We start from the raw sequence: 21,870 nt of genomic DNA on the forward strand, positions 1-21,870 counted from the left end.
TTATGTTCTCCTGATAGTTTCCTGTGTCTTCTCTAAGCTTTGTCTCATCTTTTATGCCTTTAGAATAAATAACAGCCTCATAATGCTCACTTAGATACAAGAGTAGTAGGCATTCAGATACAAGAATGGTAGGCATCTGTATAAAGCCTTAAGATGCACAGCAAGCATTGTCCCTTTTACCAAGAATTAATAAGTACTGAACTATTGAAACCTATATAAATTAGATGAACTTGCTTGTTAGAATGCAAAAATTTACAACTGAGTTGTTTTGGTTTGTGATTTTTAAATACTGTTGGTGCTGGCATGGCTGAGCATAAATGTGGCTGCCAGCATTGATATAACTTTTGAAGAGGGGAAAATTAGCTGCAGCATCATATCCATTCCTGAGAACTGCAAGAAAGAAGTAAAACAAAATATGTTTTGCCCTTTCTATAAAGCCTCAGAGAGAGAGAGAGAGTTTTCATACTACATGTAACAACACAGACTCTAATAAATGTCATAAACTCATTTAGATGGTGTAGCCTTTACAGTGACCCCAGCTCGAAGGTAAGGAAATGGATAATTTAATCTCTTGTCTGGATCAGTGTCATTTGAACTGCAGTATGTCTTCCTTATTCACAACTGGCAATCAGAGAACCTGATTGTATATTTCTCAAAGGCCTTTAATTGGACTGTATACAGCCCCCTACACCCCCACCCGATAAAAACCTCCTGCTTGATTATCCATAGAATTTCAGCTCCCTCCCCCAACATTTTTGCCTTACTTTTCACAGACTTGTATTTATAAAGAAGAGGCTATAAGAACAGTATCTTGTCAGCTTATATAGCCTCTTCTGATTATGCTACATGAAGCTGTCTTTGATGTAAGGTTTATTGTGACACATTTAATTTCCTTATCAAATTAGCCCACTACCAGTTTCCTTAAAAGTAGTTAAGGTGTATCTATGACTCTGTTTTTGATATCAGGTTTTTTTCTTCAGTTTTGGTGTAATTTAAACAAGTGTAATATTCAAATGTATTCTTCAGGCTACATAAAATTATATCTTTTTGTCTGGCAAGGTTCTTTGAGTAGATGTGATATCTTTTATTAGTCTTAGTAGTTGGAAAAATGTTCTTAGCAAGCTTTTGGGTGCAGCCACCCTTCTTCAGGCATAGGAAGTCTCTGCTGCTCTGAGACTCCAAGGAATGAGAGAAGCTCAAAGTTTGACATGATGACAGTGAGAATGTAAATAGGTAGAAAGTAGGAAAACAAAAGGTAAAGCAGGGAAGGGAGGGGAAAAAAAGCTAAAGGTGAGTAAGGGGGATTCTACAGTAGTAGTAATTCAATGTAGAAAAGACGTTGCCTTTGAAAAAGAAAATACAGTAAAACTTTCTGTTTTCTGGTATTCTACTAGCCAGCATACTGTAGTAACTGGCACCATGCCACTGCCACTATCATCTACCACTCTGTGCCACCACCCTGTGTTGCCACCACACAACCACCATTCACCACCCCATGCTGCCGCCATGTGCAACCACCCTGCACTGCTGCCATGCTGCTGCCATCCACCACTCCATGCTGGTGCTGTGTGCAAGCTGCATGCAACCCCCGCCACACCATTACTATCCACTACCCTGCACCACCGCTGCCGCATGCAAGTCCCCCCTCCTCCAGCTCCAGTATTTTTAGATAACTGGCATTTTTATATTACCAGTACCTGGCATTCCCCACTCCTGCTGGATAACAGGGATTTTACTGTAGCTGTAAATTAGGAAGACAAAGGGCAGAAAAGTAGGGGAGGGGAGAAAGAGGGAGAGAAAAAAAAATGTAAGAGGTCAGGTCTGGCAGGTACCTGGTGAATCAGATTTTGGGCAGGTTGTAATGTGTCATAAATCCCAATGCCTATATTGGGTCCATGACTTTTTGTATCCAGTAGATTTATGGAGTGATTTTGAGTTTGCATTTAAATTTACCAAGGATTGTCCTAGACACTAATAAAGAGATCAGCTAAAGATCTTCCTCTAAAAATACAATATAGTTCCTTTCCTTCAAAATGCAGGTTTATTATTGGAACTGAGTGGTTGGCAGATCTAGTTTAATTAATATATCTTAAATTCCCTCCCCACGAGTTCATCTCCTACATGGAAGTAGCAACAAACACAGTCTCAAAATTAAATTCCTATGTAGCATACCACACAACTCCTTAGATGATTCTCACATGCACACAAACACACACACATGACTTAGCAGTCCTTGTACAAATACTTCCACAAAGTGGAGCACCAACTCTACTATGTTTACTCATGATAAGTAGTACTGAACATTGCAAGTATTTCTAGTAGGACTGCTAATGGAAAAAAGTACAAAGTGTGGGTAGAGATAGCAGAGTTGTGCTAAATACTTACATTAGATGTAGCCTGATTAATAAATAATAAAATATGAACATAGAAGAATTATTTTATCAATAAGTTTTTAAATTAATGTTTAATAGTGAAAATGTATGACAAACAAAACCAGGTGGCAGTGCCATACGTTTTCAGAGTATGCAATAGATAGGACAGGGCCATGGAAGAAAACCATTTTAAATTAACTAATAGTTTCATTGTTTGTAACTCTGTATGGCACCTACACAGTGGAATCTGCTGATCTGTTGCATTCCTTGTTAAAATAACGTGTGCTTCAGAAGAACCAGTTTACTTAGTTTTAAAATGTGGCTCTGCACAATGGAAGTGGCCGGCCTGGATGCACTCCTTGTCATCACGTGCAGTGCTGGCTGCAGCTGTGTCACCAGGAGGCAGTGTCTGTGCAGACCACAGGTACCATGTGGGGGGAGTATGTGGGAGAGTTCCCACACTCCCCACCCTCCATCACACCCCACAAACCCTATGCCTTCACACCCTGCCCCCATAACTCCCCCACATATACATATACCCCACAACATACTGTATGCCTCCCACACAGCCACACCCACTCACGTACCCCACATGCATCCCTCTACACCCTACTATACACACACACCCAACTCAACCACACCCCCACACGAGTAAGACTTTATTTTTGACCTATTATACAAATAATACCTCTAAATACACTATACAAACACAAATCATGATAAAAATATTTTTGTAATAAAATTAAAATAAATTATAGTAAATTTTTGACTTTTAGTATATGATTTGGTTTTTTTCTGGTCCAGATGACAACACCCATCCTCCAAAAAGGAGTACTTCTTAGGGCAAGGGGTGGGACTTTCAGTGGCAAAGGTAAGGGCTTAGGGTGGGACTTCTGGTTCCAAGATGGAGACCAGGGGGTGGGGTACCTGTCAATGGGTGGGGCTACCCTTGTGGCCCTCGACAGCTTAACAAAACTCATTAAGGGCCCTCTGTGGGGAGACCAATGATGCCTCCCCATGGGAGTCCCCTGTCCAGGCCATGGGTCTCTTGGAAGCAGTCCAGCTACACTTTGGAGGGAGTTTCTGGCCCACCCAAAGCCAACTTTACCAACTCATCAGGTGAGCTGGATTGGCTCCCCCCATGCCCCGGGAACTATTTTTCATGGCACATTCTCATGGGAAGGAGAAAGAGGAGAGGAGGGAAAATGGAGCATGCAGGTGAGAGAGATCACCTAACTGTTGGTTCAAACTGAAGTCCCTGGGAACAGGACAGCAGACTCATCAGCTCTAGAGAGCTCAGAGGCACTCAAACAATGTGCTTCCACGTTGATTGTCCTCAGTGGGTGGCCAATTAGGTTGGCAGAGTATCAGTCATCAAGACTGGGAAGCCAAAAGTGGCTGTAGCATTTGTGACCTGGGCAGATCAAGAAGGGAAGCGGTGGCTGCGACTGGGTTTTCTGGTGTGCTAGAGAATAGAGAGATGGCAGACATGCTGGATCATTCTTTCTTTGTAGTGGGAAGATTTTTTATTTTATTTTTTTGCCGAGTCCTTGCAATGAGCAGACAATGACCAGCACTGGGTCGGGGGAAGTCGTCACCCCTCTCAATTTCAGTTAATCCACCAAGTCATGGCAGGTGAGAACTGAGAGGACCCCTGGCCTGATTGACTGGTCAGCCTGTGTCTTAACTAGCACCAGCAGGACACAGAGGTCCACATCCATACGTGGTGATATCCTGACAAAGTGGTGCATTGGCCGGGAACTCAGATGATGGCCAAGTAGAATCTGACAATATAGAGGTATTTGGCAGCATCTGGGGTAGACCAGATCCAACAGACATTACACCTGATGGGACAAGTCCTGCAACAACAGTAGCAAGTCATCTTGACAGTTGGCCATAGAAGAAAGCTGGATGCAGCAGCAGGCATGGCATCACAGAAACGCTGTAGAACTGAAGGTGCCAAAATGTTTATTCCTGATGGTTCCAAGGTTTTCTTAGAAAACCTTAGAAAACTTTGAGCAGGCAGTGTTGGCTGCTGGGCTGGAAAAATTCTGCTGGACTGGATAGTTGGGGATGTTGCTGATAGGAAAAGCCCAAGCAGCCTATGGGGCCATGCTATGGGCTATAACAAGGTAAAGAGAGAAATTTTATATCAACTAGACATTAACCCAGAGACCTACCGGCAGGCTTTCAGAGACAAGAAAAGGCCCCAAGGCCCTATTGCAATGTTTAGTGGGCATTGTGATAAAGTGGCTGAAACCTGCAGAAAGTTTGAAAACAGACATTTGTGACAATATTTTGTTGGAGCAGCTCCTGGTTGACCTGGATGAGGAGACTCAGAGTTGGGTCTGGTACCAGTGACTGGTGTCCTCAGTGGAAGCACTGCAATTGGTGGAAAACTTCAGCAGCGCTCTTGGGGAAAGGCCTCCAGATCGTAATATAAAGGCAAGTCCATACCCTAGACTGCATGAAACTACGAGACTGGGGAATAAAGATGCCCAAGATTACAAAAGACCCAACAATATTTGGGTGGTTTGTTTTCAGTGTGGGAAGATGGGACGCATGTCTTGGGACTGTACCAACATGATGCGGTCAGTATTCAAGGTGTACAACACTCCTTTTGAGAACATAGGAATAGCATAAGGCCTTGGGGAACCCGAAGGGGTAGAATCAGTGGACTGTAGTATAGGGAGAGAGATCCAAGACAGCCCTTTACCCAGACTGGTTGTGGAGGCATGGGTAGGAGACAGGAGGTTTGAAGCGATCGTTGATACTGGATATGCCCATACAGTTATACAAAATGCACTGGCACCAATAGAATATGTCCATAAAGCCACTCTGGTCTACCAGGTGACTGTGTTAAAGACCTCTAGAGAAATGCCTGTCGGGTTGGGCTGAGACTTACTGTACCCAATGATCTTAGATGATGACTGGTGGGAAATTTATGAAGTATTGAATATTGCAAGAGAAGACAGGATGTTGGCGACTGGCCTGGTGGGAAGCGAGGAAGAGGCACCAGCTTTGATGTGGAAAGCTTGTCCAATAATAAGGCATTCTGGAGAGCTCAAGCTGAAGAGTGTGAGTTCCGAGCCATAGTAGAGAGTGAGTTGGCTAAGGAAGACAAAGATGTGGTGGACCCAAGATGCTGTGCGAGCCTGCCTAGATTTGAGGTTAGGAGATAGTTTCATAGTTGGTAGGGTCTGAAGTTACCTGAGCAGATCATCAAGTCTGACTCCCTGCTGTGACTGGCGAGTTTCCAACACCCGGTCATGTGCAGCCTTGGTTCAAATGATGGGTGACGTACGTCTTACAGGCTGCTGTAATTGGCCGAGTAGCTATTCACTTCAGTAGTCTTCCCTTATCTTGCCTGCCATGACTTTGAATGTTCCCAGTGGGGGGGGCTTTGACTATCCAGGGTCCCTCTGCAGCACACGGTCTGCACGATGGTCACTCGCAGGGCTCTGCCACCCCTATACCCTGACCTCACGCCACCTCGATGGACCCCTCTGTATTCTTGGCCACATTCCCTCTCTCCTGTAGCTGTGGTGCCTCTTGGGCTTTTTCTCATCCAGAGTCTCAGCCCTGGAGCCTGCTTTGCTTACCCCTTCATGGGTCTTTTATGTTTGGTGGTCCTGCTTGTGGAACATACACTCGTCTAGAGCAAACTCTGGCCCTCGGGATCAAATCACCACGAGACACCCTAGGGCTGTGCTACCCTTACTCTATATACCTAGTCCTGTCCTGTCTTTCAACCCCTTCATCCAGGGAAACAAATATTTTTTTTTTTTTTTTGTTGCCAAGTCCCTGCAATAAGCAGACGATGACCAGCACTGGGTCTGGGGAAGTCATCACCCCTCCTGATATCAATTAATACACCAAGTCATGGCAGGCGAGAAGTGAGAGGAGCCCTCACCTGATTGACTGGTCAGTGTGTGTCTTAACTAGGACTGGCAGGTGGATGTCACCAGGGTGCAGAGGTCTGTGTCCATATGCAGTGATATCCCGACACCCTCCATCAGAAATAATCGCCCACCCCTGATCTAGGAGGGTACCTAATGAAACTTAAGGAGAACGTAGGCACCTAAGTTTCAAAATGTTCTATTGGTCACAATATTAGATAGGTATTTAAGTTAATTTGGTCGGAGAAAGAACAAAAGTAATATTGGACCTCTGCTAAATCAAATGGGGCAGCTGACATCTGACACTCAGGAAAACACCGATCTCCTAAATGATTACTTTGAGTTCGTCTTCCACCTGTCCAAGGGGGGTCACCCTGTCAGACAGGACACAAAGCATCCAGGGGGTGGGAGATGGGCCCACAATCAACATAGATCAAGTGAGGGAATACCTCGAGAGCTTCGACATCCATAAGTCCGTGGGCCCGGATGGAATGCACCCAAGAGTCCTGAAGGAGCTGGTGGACATCAAAGCACACGATATGGCAGTGGTGATGTGTAGGGGATACAGGTGGACCCCCTGAGAGCACTGGTACATCCCCTGACACTCAGTGTTCCCTGCTTAAGCAATGGGCAGGGGAGTAGGCAAAAGCGTTGGTACAAAGAAAGCCTTTGGCTTGGTCTTCTATGATGTCCACATGGTTAAGCTGGGGAACTGCAGCCTTGATCATTTCACAGTCCGATGAATGGGGAACTGGCTCCTGGGTCAGACCCAAAGAGTATTAGTTGACAGGAGCAAATTAATATGACACAAGGCTACCAGTGTTGTCTCTCAAGGCTCAGTACTCAGGCTAGTACTCTTCAACACCTTCATTAATGATCCAGATTCAGGTGTCAGATGTTGGCTGGCAAAGTTTGCAGACAACACAAAACTATGGGGGAAGGTGGTTACAGTCAACCTCAGGCTGAGGATACAGGCTGACCTGGACAGGCTTGCAAGGTGGGAAGACCAAAACTTGATGGCATTCAACGTAGAGAAGTGCAGGGTGCTCCACCTTGGGAGGAAAATCCAGCATCATACTTATAGGATTGGTAGTGCTACACTTGCTAGCACTATGACCAAAATAGACTTGGGGGGTCTTGACTGACCATAAGATGAACATGAGCCACCAATGTGAGGCAGATCAAACTCTGGCATGCATCCACTGATGCATCGCAAGAAAAAAAAAGGGATGTCATCCTCCCACTTTACTTGGCCTTAGTGAGGCCTCAGCTGGAGTACTGCATCCAGTTTTGGGCCCCTTCAGGAGAGGGATGTGGATAAGCTTGAGAAAGTCCAGAGGAGACCTACCCACATGATCAAAGGCGAAAAGAGCAAGCCTTATGAGGAGAGGCTGAGGGTCATGGGACTCTTCAGCCTGGAGAAGAGAAGGCTCAGGGGGGACTTGGTGGTAGCACCAGGATCTGAGAGAATAGCTGTTCACCAGGACCCTGCCAAGAGATAACAAGGTCTAATGCCCACAAACACTGGAAGGCTGATTTAGATTGGACATATGGAAAAAGTTTCCAGGGTCTGGAACAAACTCCTCCCCCAGAGGTGGTGCAAGCACCTACCCTGAACTCATTCAAAAAACATGTGGATGCTTGTCTTGCTGGGATCATTTGACCCCAGCAGACTTCCTGCCTATGGCAGCGGGGCTGGACTCGACGATCTCACAAGGTTCCTCCCCACCCCTAATGTCTATGAAATCTATGTTCAGACTATCAGCTAGCCCTCAAAGATTCCTATGAAAATCTCCCAGGGTCAACATCCTCTCAGTCACTGCTAGTTCTCTCATCTGGGCACCTCCTTCCCTGCCTCCTCATTGGGAACTTCCTCTCTAGTCAGCCCCTTAATGGAAGATCCCACACAGTCTCCCCTCTAGTGTCATGATACCACAGACAAGAATGTTGTATTTCTGCTGGTGGACTTGAAGTTTCACTGGTAGAACCCCTACATTTACAAGCATTCAAGCAGTTTCTACAGAACCAAAAATGGTAGAAATGGCTGGGTGCCTGCCTGCCTAGGGGGACTGGCCAGATGATGGGGATGATTGGATAGCCTAGAGGAATTTAAAAGCTCCCAGGGAAGGAAGCTGAGGGAGAGATGGAAGGTGGAGGTGCTGAGGAGGCAGCATAGAGCTAGGTTGACTCTCTCAGGGTCAGGACCACAGGTTTTGGCTTAACTGTTTCTTGCTTGTTTTATGCCTTATGTTGTTTCCTGTGGAGACAATTGTGTCCCAGGGAAAATAAAAACTGTGTTGGGAAGATGACAACATTTAGGCATTTAGGCATTTTAAATCTACCTCAGTTATTGGGACAGGGGTCCTGCTAAAATGGCTGGAATGGCTGCAGCAGAAACAACAACAGGAGTTCCTGAAACAGCAATGGGATTTGAGATGGAGATGCACCCAAACTGGTGAGCTGCTGGGTTCCCCAAGGATAGAGGATGGAGTTCTCCCCAAGATGGAAGCTGCAGATGACTTGGAGGCTTTCCTTGTGACTTTTGAATGGGTGGTAGAGACCTTATAATGGCCACAGGGCATGTGGGGCCGTGATGGTGGTGCTCCTGTTGACTGGGGAGGCACAGGCTATTCAGCCCAGTACTACAAGACCCTCAAAGCAGCCATACTGGACCAGTTGGGTTTCACAGAGAAGGCCTATCAGCACAGGAGGGACTTGGGACACAAATGTGCACCCCCTGGCCATGGCCCAAAATTTAAAGGACTCATGCACCCTGGTACAGAAGTGCAAGTACTACTTAGACATCTTAGTGAGGGATTAGGATCTGGTCTGAAGTAGATTGTAGCTTAAATCAAATTAATTTAGGTCACTTAGGTGCTTTTGAATATCCTTCCCCTAATTCATAAATCCATAATAATTCTGGAAACAGAGATGGGGAAAAGCTTTATTAACCAAGTAATTCTTTAAGATTCTCAAAGTAAAAAAGCTTTTAAGAGCCTTAGGTCTCCAAAAATCTTGGGGAAATCTACTACTTAGAAATGTTGTTAGACCAGTCTTCTGGCATCTCTAGTTTTTGCAAACATATACATTCCGGCACTGAAAGTTGCATTAAGCACTGCATAGGAGATTATTTAAATATTTATGTTAAATTTAAAAGAATACTGTAAAGAAACTGCAAAGCTTCTTTTCATTTTTATAAACCTGAAAGTAGACTCATTTTTTCTAAAATGTTTTCCAAAGTACCTTAGTTTTTGTCTGGTTTTGAACAAAAATTGCTTGATGTGTTTGAGCAAAGATGAGGTTTTCTTTCATGTTTATGTGTTAAGAAGCTCTATTTTCCCCAAGTTTCTCATATGAAGACAGCAAGTTAATCACAAAAATTGCAAATAAAGTGAGCTTTGTCTAAGTTAGTTGGAAATAAAGAGAAATTTTTTTAATCTGATTTTGCAATTCTGCTGAACCCTTGCTTCTGCATCTGAAAGGTGTGATTAGGTAGGGAACTGGTATAGATCTGAGGTCAGCTATGTTTTTTGGCAGGGGTATAATGACCTAGCTTGGATCTGAGGCAGCCTGGTGCTAGAACTTGGCCATGGCTACTGCTTCTCCCCATGACCTGGCCAGTGTGGCATGGGCAAAGCTCTCTACCACCAATGCCGCCAAACCCTGGCATAGGTGAAACTAGAGAATTACACTTTTTTTCTCTCATGTTACCTGGGAAGAGGGAAAGAAATTTAACTTTCTCAATGCTCTCTTACTTTCTTGGCAAATCTTTCTCTCTTCTTTTACACTTTTTCCTCCCTTTTCTCTTTTACATATATCCTTATCGCCTCCCCTCTATCCTTAACTTGTTTCTTTCCTGTACTGGCCGCCTTCTTTCATTCATTCATTCATTTTTTTGTTTCCTTCAGTGCAAGAAAGTTATTCAGTCACTTTAAATTTCTTTAACTTGCAGTCTTGGTACTTGGGCATATTAAGCTGTACTGGCCCTTAGGAAAGGCGCACTGTTTCTTCTTAGTAATTCCAGCCATTCCATTTTGACAGAGTGGGAGACTTGTGTGTTAGCAGAAGCAGTAGTATCTGGTAGGGAAAGGATTTCCATGTGAAGAACAGATGATATGAATGAGCTCCTCTGGCCTTCAACTGTGGGAGCTGTTCTTTGGAAAATTTCTCTGGGAAATTCTCTTATTGCCAGCAGTTATAGGATCCATAAACTCTGCCCCAGTAATTTTGTTTAGCGGGATTCTGGGTAAACTGTCTGTAGTGGGGTTCTCTTCTGGGCTGGCTGTGAAGCCCCTGGAGTCCTTTTTGCCCTTACCCATTCTGCTCACTTTGGGCAGTCACCCCTCCACTTGCTCACCATGCCGTTATGTATTTTTAAGGAAGGCACACTATTCCTTGAAGTAATCCTTTCACAGGGGAAAATAACTTCTTGGCATTATATGATTTCTCTACAGATAAAGCAGTTTTGACTTTCCAACTATACAGCTTTTATAACACTGTGTATGGGAGTTGCCAAAACTTTAGAGTTCTATGTGCATCTTCATTTTAGAAGGTTAACAACTTCTTAAGGAAATACAGATAAAGTTATTCAGAATGCCAACAAAATCTGATCTAATTAAACATGAGTTTCCATATTGTGGCATTAAAAACATATAAAAATAAATCTCGTAGTTTAGTGCCAAATTGACTCCTGCTGGGAGTAGGCACACAGCCTAAATATTGAAGGAATGGAATGGGTGTCTCATGACTGTAACTTTATCAAATCAAATACTTTAATTTTAATTAAAATATGTTTAACAAGAAAATGGAAACAGGTCTGAAAATACCTCAGAGTGAGAATGGAGCATGAATCTCCTGAAACATGCAATAACAGAAACCAAAAAACAGGAGAAACGTATAAGATACATAATGTTCATCAGATAGATGGCCTTATGAGATTGGAGCAAGGAGAATAATAGTTCTTGCCCTGTATCAAGACTCTAAGTTATGGTAGAAAGCAGTTTCATCCCATTGATTTCAGTCACTTTTTTGAGTCATGGGAAGAGTGGTTCTGTAATTTTTTTTAGTTTTTTAAATATAAGCAGTAAACCGTCAAAGTCTATTGGCTGTAATAATAGAAGGCTACTATGAATGGCAGAGTGCAAGAGCCTCTGGTGTATCTAAATTGCAAGGTAGCTGAATGTTCTGCTGGGGTACAGTGTAGTCTTAGGGCTCTGAAAGACATGGAGTAAAAGCCTCAAATTGGATTTATACCAGAGGCTGTATAAATTAATGCCATACCACACTTCCTTTGTATCACACTGCCAGGTTACCTCCATCCACCTTGTATCAACTGGTGTGATGGTGTACTTGGTGATGGTGTACTTGGTGGTGTTGGATGTAGCCATGTTGCTCTAAAGACATAGGCAGACGAGGTTTTCTGGGTAAATCCAATATATTTTATTAGACCAACTAAAATAGTTGGAAAAAATTCTTTGCAACCTTTTGGGTACAAACACCCTTCTTCAGGCAGAGGGAGTCTCTGCAGTGTGTTGTGCTCATGTGTGTCTGGTGGCAGGAGTTGTGGGGTAATATAGTTAGTACTATATTAGAAGCTAATAATATAGTTGTACTATAGTATGCAGGTGACCCTTGCCATTCGTGGGGGATATGTTCCTGTGATCCCCAGGGTTTTGAGGAGACCTGGCAATTAAATTCTTGGAGAAGTCTAGGACCCTATTTTCTCCTCATAATATTGCTTTCAACAGGGTGCATGTGCCCATTGTTTTTATAGGGAACTTGGCTTATTTAGTATTGCCATGGATTATAAAGTTTCATTCAAGCAGGATGAGGCCACACTGAAAATTCAGGTGCATACTTTGCAGTTGCAAAATGGTGGTGGAGTGTGCATTTGGAAGGCTAAAGGGAAGAAGGCATTGCCCCCAAATCATATGGGTGAAATCTTGTATATGCTATTTGCAAAGTGGGTAACTTGCAATGCATTGATACTTTATCTTTTCAATGTAAAGATATGAGTCAGCTCTAAGCTAACTAGTTTTGCATGGGCTGCTTCAGGATATGAAAACAGACATGACTTACAAATTAGGGCATGCCTATACCACTTCTAGATTATGCTGGGGCATGAGACAATAAAGCATAGCATGTCTGGTTCATGTACGCTGTATCCCAAAAAGAATGTAATGTAACCATCTTGGACTGGCACTGAATACAAACCAGTAAGTTGTTTTATTTCAGGTGTGTTCAATGGTGCATGCCCAGAGCTGCTGTAAAGTGACTATGTGACATCCATTTTGTGGTTAATGTGTGGAGTGGGTGTGTAATGCTTCACTACAGAGCTTCCTACTTTGGTCAAGAGGCTGTGTAAATGTGTGCCTAGCCCCCAGACCTGAGGTCACGATGATTGATAATTGTGTTGCACAGTGTTACAATCTGCTGCTTTATGACAAAGGAGGATCAGAAAAGGTGGTTCATAAATAATGCAATTACAGCAGACCTAGTGTATGTATTAGATGTCATTTGTATACAATGGCACAAGTATGCATGATACTGTACAGAGACACTATAAACATTCTCTGTCCAAAGACCTTCATAAGGTAGATCAGATACAATGTGTTTATTGGTGAGGTAGAGTATATCAAGAATATATTTATATTACATGGAATATAACATGGGTTCCTTTAAGAAAGTGTTAGTTAGCATAGGAAGAGAGTTATTGCTGGATATATGGGAAAAATGGGTTTTGAGGATGTCAGTCAAATACAAGTAGGGTATACAAGATTGACTCTGACTGTACATTTGAGCCTTGTGAGTCTTACTAGCCATTGAGGTGAGGGTGGCAGATTACACAGTAATTTAACTAACTCTCTGCCTACCAAACTTGGAACAAAGGGTAAATAATTCAGCTTTCTTTCATAGCATTTTGAGCCCATCGCAGTACTTGTGTTTTGCCCTTCTGCAGCATTCTTGCAGCAGTCCTATTTTTCAAGGTCACTATGATGTTTTTACAGCTGTCAGTCAAGGAAATAAGATGGAAACTGAACTGTGGTTACAATGGCCAGAATTGCAATTTCAGTTGTTTAAAAGAATAAAAAACCCCCAGAAAATTCCATTTGTGAGCAAGCCTGTTTATCTTGTAGTTCAGACAGCATTTGAAGATAACATTTCTTGGAACTGATGCATATCTATACACGCACTGAATCTCAGAGACCTTGTACTATTTATATGAAGGGAAACGATCAAACAGTACACTTTTTGCATTTGATTCATTATTATCTTAAATAGTCAAATAAAGGTTGGAGACCTTACCTTGCATGCTTGCATGACTTTGAACTTAAAGTACAAAGTATCTGGAAGAAAAAAAAAAGCTATTTCTCTTATCCATTGACTTTCTGGAATGTTACTAATATGTAGGAAGCACACTGTGCTTTAGTGTTCAGGAGGTTTGTTCAATCCACTTCTGTAAGTTATTTTTCATATCAGGCATTATCTTATCAGATGCCAACATTAGTAAAAATGCCTTCATAAGCTATTGGAACATGACTTTTCCCATACTCATTCCTTAGGGTCAAATATCGTCCTGCCTACGATTGAGCTTCATTGTACAAACTGTATTTTTTCTGCAAGCAGAACTTCTACTGACTTTCATGAAAGCTGTGAAAGAAGTGCAGAGTATACAACAGACATAAATAATTTAGAGCATAGTTTCAAAATAAGAAAATTTTGGTTTTAGATTTTTTTTGCACATCATTTTTCAGGAGCTTTTCAAAATCAGCCTGGATACAACTCTTGACTGAATTGTTAGTTGAGCAGTTGGGGACGATTTTGCCAAAATGAGGGGTATTAGGAACAAACAGTGATTATATCATGCCTGTATCTGCATACTAGCTAAACAGACATCAACCTTAACAAAGCCATAATAGAGCATGTTATTTTTTTCTTGGTGAAAGAGACCTCTAAAAATCGTAATTTTATAGCACACATGTTAAAAGAAATAAGTACTGCCAAAGTGCTCAGAGTCCTAGATCATGCTTAAGCCCCAGTGGGATTCTCAGACTGGACATCTTTTCCACATACCTCACCTGCATGACCTGATCTCTAAGCGATCTCAAAAGTATTCCTAACCTGCACAAAAGACATTTGAGAACGCAAGTTGCTCTGACTGTGTGGCTCATTGCACCCAATGGTCCTATGGTTTGAATGTTTTTGTGGGATGTGAGGCACCCATCTATAAATCTGTACCCCACTGGGATCTCTCAGTATCAAAAAATCCTGCTGCACTACAAATTAGCAGTGTGGTGAATGCCTGTATGTGTGGTGCATGCCAGCAATAGCTTCACATGGTTTGTGTGCCGCAAACCATATGTGCACTCTCATCTGGATGCACCCTTGAAGCTATTCCACTATGCTTTTCATGAGTAAGGTAGCTTTTATTTGGTCTTATTAATACTTTACTCCATAGCCCAAATTCTGTTGATCTGTACAAGAGTCTCTCTAATGAGTAGTTATGCAGACTGAAGCTGCTTGACTCGCACCTAAACACCATATAGCTTAGTGGTTAAGACTTTCTCCCCAGTATAGAAAAGCTGGCTTTAAGTCCCTTCTCTCAGTTAGGCAGAATGGGGATTTGAATACAAGTTTTCCAGCGGGCATTGCCCTAACTGTTGAACAGTTGGAAATAATGAGATACTTCTTTCTGGTTTTCTTTTTCAAGAGGAAAGGACTGATTTGACTTAGTTACCTAACTACAGGTACGTGTTCATAACTCTGAATTCCAAGGGAGAGAAACATCTTACTCCAATCCGAGTTAGACACCTTGCTATTTTTGAGGGGTGGGACTTAGGCATGCATCTCTTTTTGTCATTTCCTATTGACAAATTTAGGTAGTTTCTGACTCAATTTGGTGATTTCTATGAATCCTAGCTCTAAGCATTTCTCTCAGGGGCACATAGAAAGTTCAGTCTGCAGTGAGTCTAGATGCTCTGATTTAAAAGAAGAATGTTGATGACATGACACTGTCCTTAAAGGCATTTGATCCCTGTCCCAGCTGTAGAAAATTTACCAACGGATGTATCGGGGCTAAATTTGTTATACTGTCACATTGCCTGCCTCAATACAGAGTTTACTTGGATATCATACTTTAAAATTGCAGCCTGCACACTTGCATGCAGTAGCATGGTTATTATTTGCTCCGGATTTATGCCTTGATCCTTGCTTTACATTTGTCTTAATTCTCACCATGGATTATATGGGGAGCTTGGCTCCATCTCGTGTCTGTATTGCAATTCAGTTTAGGTGGAAACTAGACATCTAACTGCTGGAGGATTTCTGTTTGTACACCAAGTTTAGGCAAACAGGATTCTTTCAAGTCCAAACCATAGGCATGTAAGGGCATCTTTAAATGTACTCTGAGGTGGGGGGGAGTGTTTACATTCAAGCAGTTCTCAGGAACATGTCCTGTAGTCTGTGTCCCACACTTCAAAATGGTGGTGGGGGTGCTTTAACTAAAGTTTGTTTGACAAGTCGCTTCCTGCCACCATTTTGAAGTGCGGGGACATGGATTACACGACACTGAGGCTACTGGAGCATGCTAATTAGGAAGCTCCAGGAGATTTGATTAAATGGGTCTTCTCTGATGCATGCTAATTAGCACACATCAGAGCAGACATTGGGCAAATGAGTTTTGTGGCCATTTGAAGGGAGTGGGGGTGGGGAAGATATTTTGGACTACTCTTGCAGTTTATGCATGTGAGTTTCTAGTAGAGAAGGGAAATGCAGAAAGTGTCCACAGATACTCAAGGAGTAGAAACCAGCCTTAAAATCTTCTGTAAATGTGGCTCCTAATATAGCTCTTTCTTCAGGCACATCTAATTCAGCCTATTGGAAAAAGGAGGTCCCTAAAAATGGCATTTGTTTTCTAAGGAGTTTTAAACAAATTCCCTCATTTCTTGTCTAACTGCTTATTTTTGCCTCCCCTGACTACTGACTGTGTAGTTTTACTTCAGCTCCAAGAACATTGTCTGTGATGAGGCACTAGATAAATTATTTGAGAAAGAAGCTATCTTGTACATCTGTGCGAAATGGCTGTGCTTCGTTTTGGTTTTGGATTCAGCCATTTCGGAGAGCAGTGATTCACGTCAGTGTTTCTGATCACTGTTCTGTTTTGATTTGGCTGAATCTGTCTTGGAGTTGCAGCGTTGTTTTAGCGCTGATTCAAATCGGCTGGGGTAGAGACAGGCACAGCCGAGCGACTTGCAGGTTCTCCTGGCTCCTCCGGTGGTACCTGCCTCTCCCCAGGCAGGAAAAAAAGAAGCCCCCATGGCTGTCCTGCCTGGCCCCATCCCCCACCCAGCCCCAGCCTCCCAGCACTTTGAAAGGAGAGCTGTGGGGCTGTGCCAGACTCTTCCTGGGGATGCCTCCAAATCTGAAACATTTTGGATGGTTTTGTTTCATTTTGGAGATTTTTCGGAGCCTTCTGTTTCATTTTGATTTTGGGTGCCGAAACACCTCCAAAATGAAACAGCTGCTGAAATTTTGCACAGCCTTACTGTCTTGTGACTTCTCACAACTCTGCTTTATGTGAGACTTTCTAACTGGGGACAGAGCTCGGCTAGCCCACAAGGAGACCAAGGCTTCAAGCTGCACCCTCTGATCAAGAGAAAAAGAGTCACCTGTTACAAAGACCAGCCTCTGGCTCATGGCTGAAGAAGAATTTTACTTTGTACCATTATGAGCACAATTGACAATGTATTTATTTTGCAAGCTGTGGAGGAGTAGAGCTCCAGGTAGGAGGGGGTTGAGAAGAATGGTGAGTTAGACATTCAGAGGGATAGATTTGTTTTCTAGTATGATGTCAAGGACAGTTGAGGTGGCTTAGGTTTAACACACTAGATCAGATTTTCCTTTTTTTTATTCAGATCATTTTTATGCTATTAAACAGAGGTGCTTGCAGAGGAATAGTGTTTTGAACATGTATGCCAGTACTTAAATACTTCAATCCCATGAAAAACATAATAAAGATTAAGCAGCACAGTATTTCACATTTGCTATCACTGGAATGATTTTGTAGCAGATAAGGGAATACTCCCGATTATTCAGTGTTTCATATTATCTGAGGCATTTTAGAACAAGGTAGTGCTTTATGAATAGAATGTATTTTCTAAATAAATAATGCACATTTAAAAAAATGAATTATTTTGGGATTTTTAACATTGTCAGCTGGTTTTTTAAATGGATTTTTTACATTGGTGTGTCCTTATACAGTACAGAAATGGAGACTGTTAAGCATATGATTTAAAGAATTACAAGGGCTTTTGGAAGTGCTCTTTTTACCATATATGGAATGTGATTTACCATCATTCAACTTATGAAGTGCATTTTGGAATTAGAGAAGGCTTTAGTGGGAGATGAGAGAGATTAAAGTAAAAATGAAGCTGCAAAAATACTGTGCTTCTTTTAGTTTAGGCAATTTCCTGATGTATTTAAAATATTGTGTGGCTTCCTGAACTGAATTGTATTTTTTGAATGTTGTTTTAATTCACACTTTAGTTATGTATGCATTTATATTTACAGGCTTTGTAGCCGATTGTCATTAGAGTAACGGAGTAAAGGGATGAAAATATAGTTTCTGAAAAAGAAATTTGATTAAACTCAGTAATCCTAGGCAGATCATGAGGCCTAGCTAGTAACTAGTCACTCTTGTCACAGGGGAAGAAATCTTTTTTTGCAATTTACTTATTAATTGGTCACTTTGTAGTATAATCAACAGTATAATGCTCAATGTGCGATATGCAAAACTGCCAAAATTATGTATAACTAACCACAGAGATGGTGTCACCTACCTATAAGACAGAGATTCCATTTGCTTGCTAAACCTCCATCCATTATAGCCTATTCCACAGTGATTTTTCATAGTATGATCTTGTTAAGGGAAAGGCAGAGGTTCCTTGTGTACCTGGTTCCAATCCCAGGTATGTGCAGAATCACTGACATTTTAAAATCGAAACATTTACTTGCCAAAGATATAGCTTTGACCTGGCATTTTCAGAATAGGATATGGGAATTAAAAGCTTGGTTCCCCCTGAAAACTGATGGAATCTAGGTGCCCGCCAGTTTTGGACACTTTTGATAATCTATGTTTTGCTAATAAATCTAAAGAGCAATGTAAAAAAACAAAGGGATTGAAAGGTACTTGGAACTAGGGAAGAGGGAAATGATTACTATATCACAAGGAGAACAGCTGATGCATATTATCAGATAGGACACCTATGATGCTATAACATATGGTTGCCAAAACATTCTTAAGCATCCTGGGAATGTTATAGTCCACATGAGATTAAGTGCATTCCAGATGTTGTATGATAAGGAATCACCTCGGGGACCTAAGAAAAGAACACAAGATAACAGTATTGGAATTGATCCTACTAGGGATTCTTCCAGTGCTAAGAGCAAGTGAAGAAAGCAGTGTGAGCCTATAGACCAAATGACTTTTTGGTTGCATAGGGGTCTCCACTTAAATAAGGCAAGGCTTGTTTGCTATAAGAAAGTTTTGAAGGAAGAGTTTGTGCTTAACTGCACCAAGGTAACTGAAATTCGGAAACAAAAAATAATATGAAAGTACCAAAATATCTGAAAACATAGTAAGAAACATTTGGAATAGTCTTGTGTAAACAGAGATTATGATCAAAAGAGTCTAATTAGAACTTGGTGAAGTGATATTTGTGGGCAGCCCCAATTCCACCAAAGCCTTTTTTGTTACCTTTGACTTCAAATAAACTGGGGATTGACCCTCTTGCAATTTATTGTCGTTATACTTCTAATGAAAGAGGTTTGAGACAAGGTTTTGTTTTTTTTTAAATGTAAAGACTTGTATTAATTGTAATTCCCTGCTGTGTGAATTCTGTAGTTCAAGTATGAACTAGCCCAACCCTTTTTAAAATAAGCAGCCTAGCTAGAGCTTGTCTTTAGGATCCCTGTGGACAAGACTCCCAAGGGAGAAGGTCTGAAATATCTCAAGAGGCATGATTAAAAGCTTCAGTAATGTTCCATTAAATCCTTCTGCTTTTAAAATAAATGGACAGTTCATATCTACAAGAAATTTTACCTTTAAGCATTCACTTAGACTCTCTTTTTTAAATGATTTCAGTCCCATTTTGCTGCTATACCTTAAAATATTACAGGAAAAGAGGAGTAAAGAGAAAAAATGTTTTGTAAGAGCAGAAGAGAAATAGAAAGATTCCAGTTCAAAATGTAGTTTCTCTTGATTCTTGAAATCCTGTCAAGGTGTTGTTAAATCATAGTATCAATGTATTTGTTGTTAGACGTGCCAAGGCAGTGAAAAACCCCCTCACCTAAGTCTTTTAGAGATAGTTAAAGTGTATGAGTTTTTAATAAATATAAATCAATGTTCAGAACATTACAACAGTATTTTGCTAAGCATTTGTAATGGAAACTAAAGCCACACAGTTTACCTATTTTTGTGTTTAAATAAAACATAAAACTCAGAAAATATTTAAGAGTCTCTTAAAGATTTAATAAACTCTTAAATATAATCTTTAAATTTTTAAAGACAATCTGATTATTTTTTTCTGACTGGATCTGTGCTAATGCATAGTTTTGTCTGAGAATTATACGTACTGTAATGATCCCTGATTTCTTTTCATGATTAATTATGTTATTTGTATGTGGCAGTAGTCAACTCAATAGTTGGTGCCAAACTCTGCTAGGTACTGTATACCCACAAAGATTGCCACATAAAATATTAAGTTTACTCTTAATTGCAGGAATTCTCTTTCAATTCGCTGTGTAATTTTTAAAAAATAATTTGGTACCAAAATTTTTGGAAAAGGTAGAACGAATTCAACAGACTCCATATGAGGGGGGAAGAATCAGTAACTGTCTCACTCTCTCTGTTTTACTCTCTTTATTTTAAAAAGCTGATGGTTCTCTAGTTCATTTGTTTTTGAGAGTTACCAGGCTCTTTAATATGTTAGAGTATTTCAGTGATTATCCACAAGTGAAATTCTCTTTCCCTCTGTCTTTCTCCTATAAGAAGCTACTCCTTCCACCTTTCTCTTTAAATAGTGGATGTCTGACAAAATAGGAGCTTGGGTGAAGATATATGTCCTGACTGGACTGAAGTTGGCTCATTTTTATCTCCTTTGCTGGTGATATGCTTAGCCTTTGTCTGTGCTCACTGGCTAATAGTTTATGTAGTTATAGAATAGAAAGGGATCAAGAGGCAGAGTGGTTGTAACGTCCTGTGTCACTCGCTAGCTCACTTCTCTCTTTCTGGCCTTTTAGGCGCCACCATCTCTTTTCAGGTTGACAGCTTGTCGTCTGAGCACATACCTGGAAAGGTCCCCAGGTATTCTCTCCTGCCACGTCTTGTTGGCATTGGTTATTGTTGGGAGGATGTTTTTAAGTCCTGCCTTCCTTGTTTGCCTACTTTGGCACTCTTGCCTGGCCTCCCGTATCAGGGCTCTGCCTCCCCTACACCCTGCCTTGCGCCAAACAAAGATGTTGATTCCAGGCCACAGCTGAGACAAAGTCTGCTTGCCACGGTAAGGGCTTAAGCCCACAGTCTAGTTCGGACAGCTTACCATCCAGTTTCAGGTCTCATGTCAGCCTAACTTGTATTTCTATTTGCCCCTGGTTGCCTTGCTTCCAGGTGCACTCCCTTTTCTTTCAGTTTTGACTCACAGTATGTGATGGCTTCTCTTCTCTTTCTCTCCCCAGGCTTGCTGCTGTTCCACTTCATGCTGGCTGCATCCAGGATCCATGATCCCATCCCAGGTAAGAGCCACCACTTGCCCCCGTCAGGGCTGCTGATCAATGCTGGCTGCTCTGGGCCTTCTGGAGGACCCACTTCCAGTCCTCCTTGATTGTTATACAGTCTGGTTCTTATTTCCCCTTCAGGGGGTCAGCCCGCCAACCAGCATTGGCACACCACCATACAGTGGGTCTACGCCAGTGCAAGTGCACACGTTGGTTCTCCCATGGCCTGCTGCAGCCACTTCGGCTTTTCTCCTTCCAGTTTCAGCATGGCCTGTCCTCCTGCAGTGGTCCCTCTCCTGCCACGCTTCTGGCCCTTGGTGGTGTTCCACCAGCTCTGTGCCTCTTTCTGCTCCCACCCACCAGGTAAGTTTTTATTCATGGAGGTATCCATGCCACAGTGGTCTCTGTACTAAGGATTTACTCTCTTGTTGATGATGTACACTGCTCATCTCAACTAGGCATTGAGAAACAGGAAGATAGTGTTGGCTATGTGTGGTAGGAAAACATCCACCAAGTGCTCCAGCGCATCCCACTGAGGTGCTCCATTTGATCACAGGAGCGGGCCTTGAGGTGTCCCCCTTCTAGGCAATCTGTGATAAGATAAAGGAGCTATTTACAAAAAAATATGTAAAAAAGGTCCATGCGGTTAAGTGATGGAAGATCACAAATGATCTGATGGTTAGCTTATTATCTAGACTGGTGCATGGACCACATGAGAAGGTGAAATTTAAAAGATTATACATTCCTAAATGTTTCTTTGCCTAGCTGACATGAAGTGGATTCATCTTAACCTTCATTCAGTCTTCCTTTCAGATGCAGTTTCTCTT

Source organism: Crocodylus siamensis, chromosome 2, assembly GCF_052110815.1.
Source record: "Crocodylus siamensis isolate JL-2025a chromosome 2, ASM5211081v1, whole genome shotgun sequence".
NCBI lineage: Eukaryota > Metazoa > Chordata > Crocodylia > Crocodylidae > Crocodylus > Crocodylus siamensis.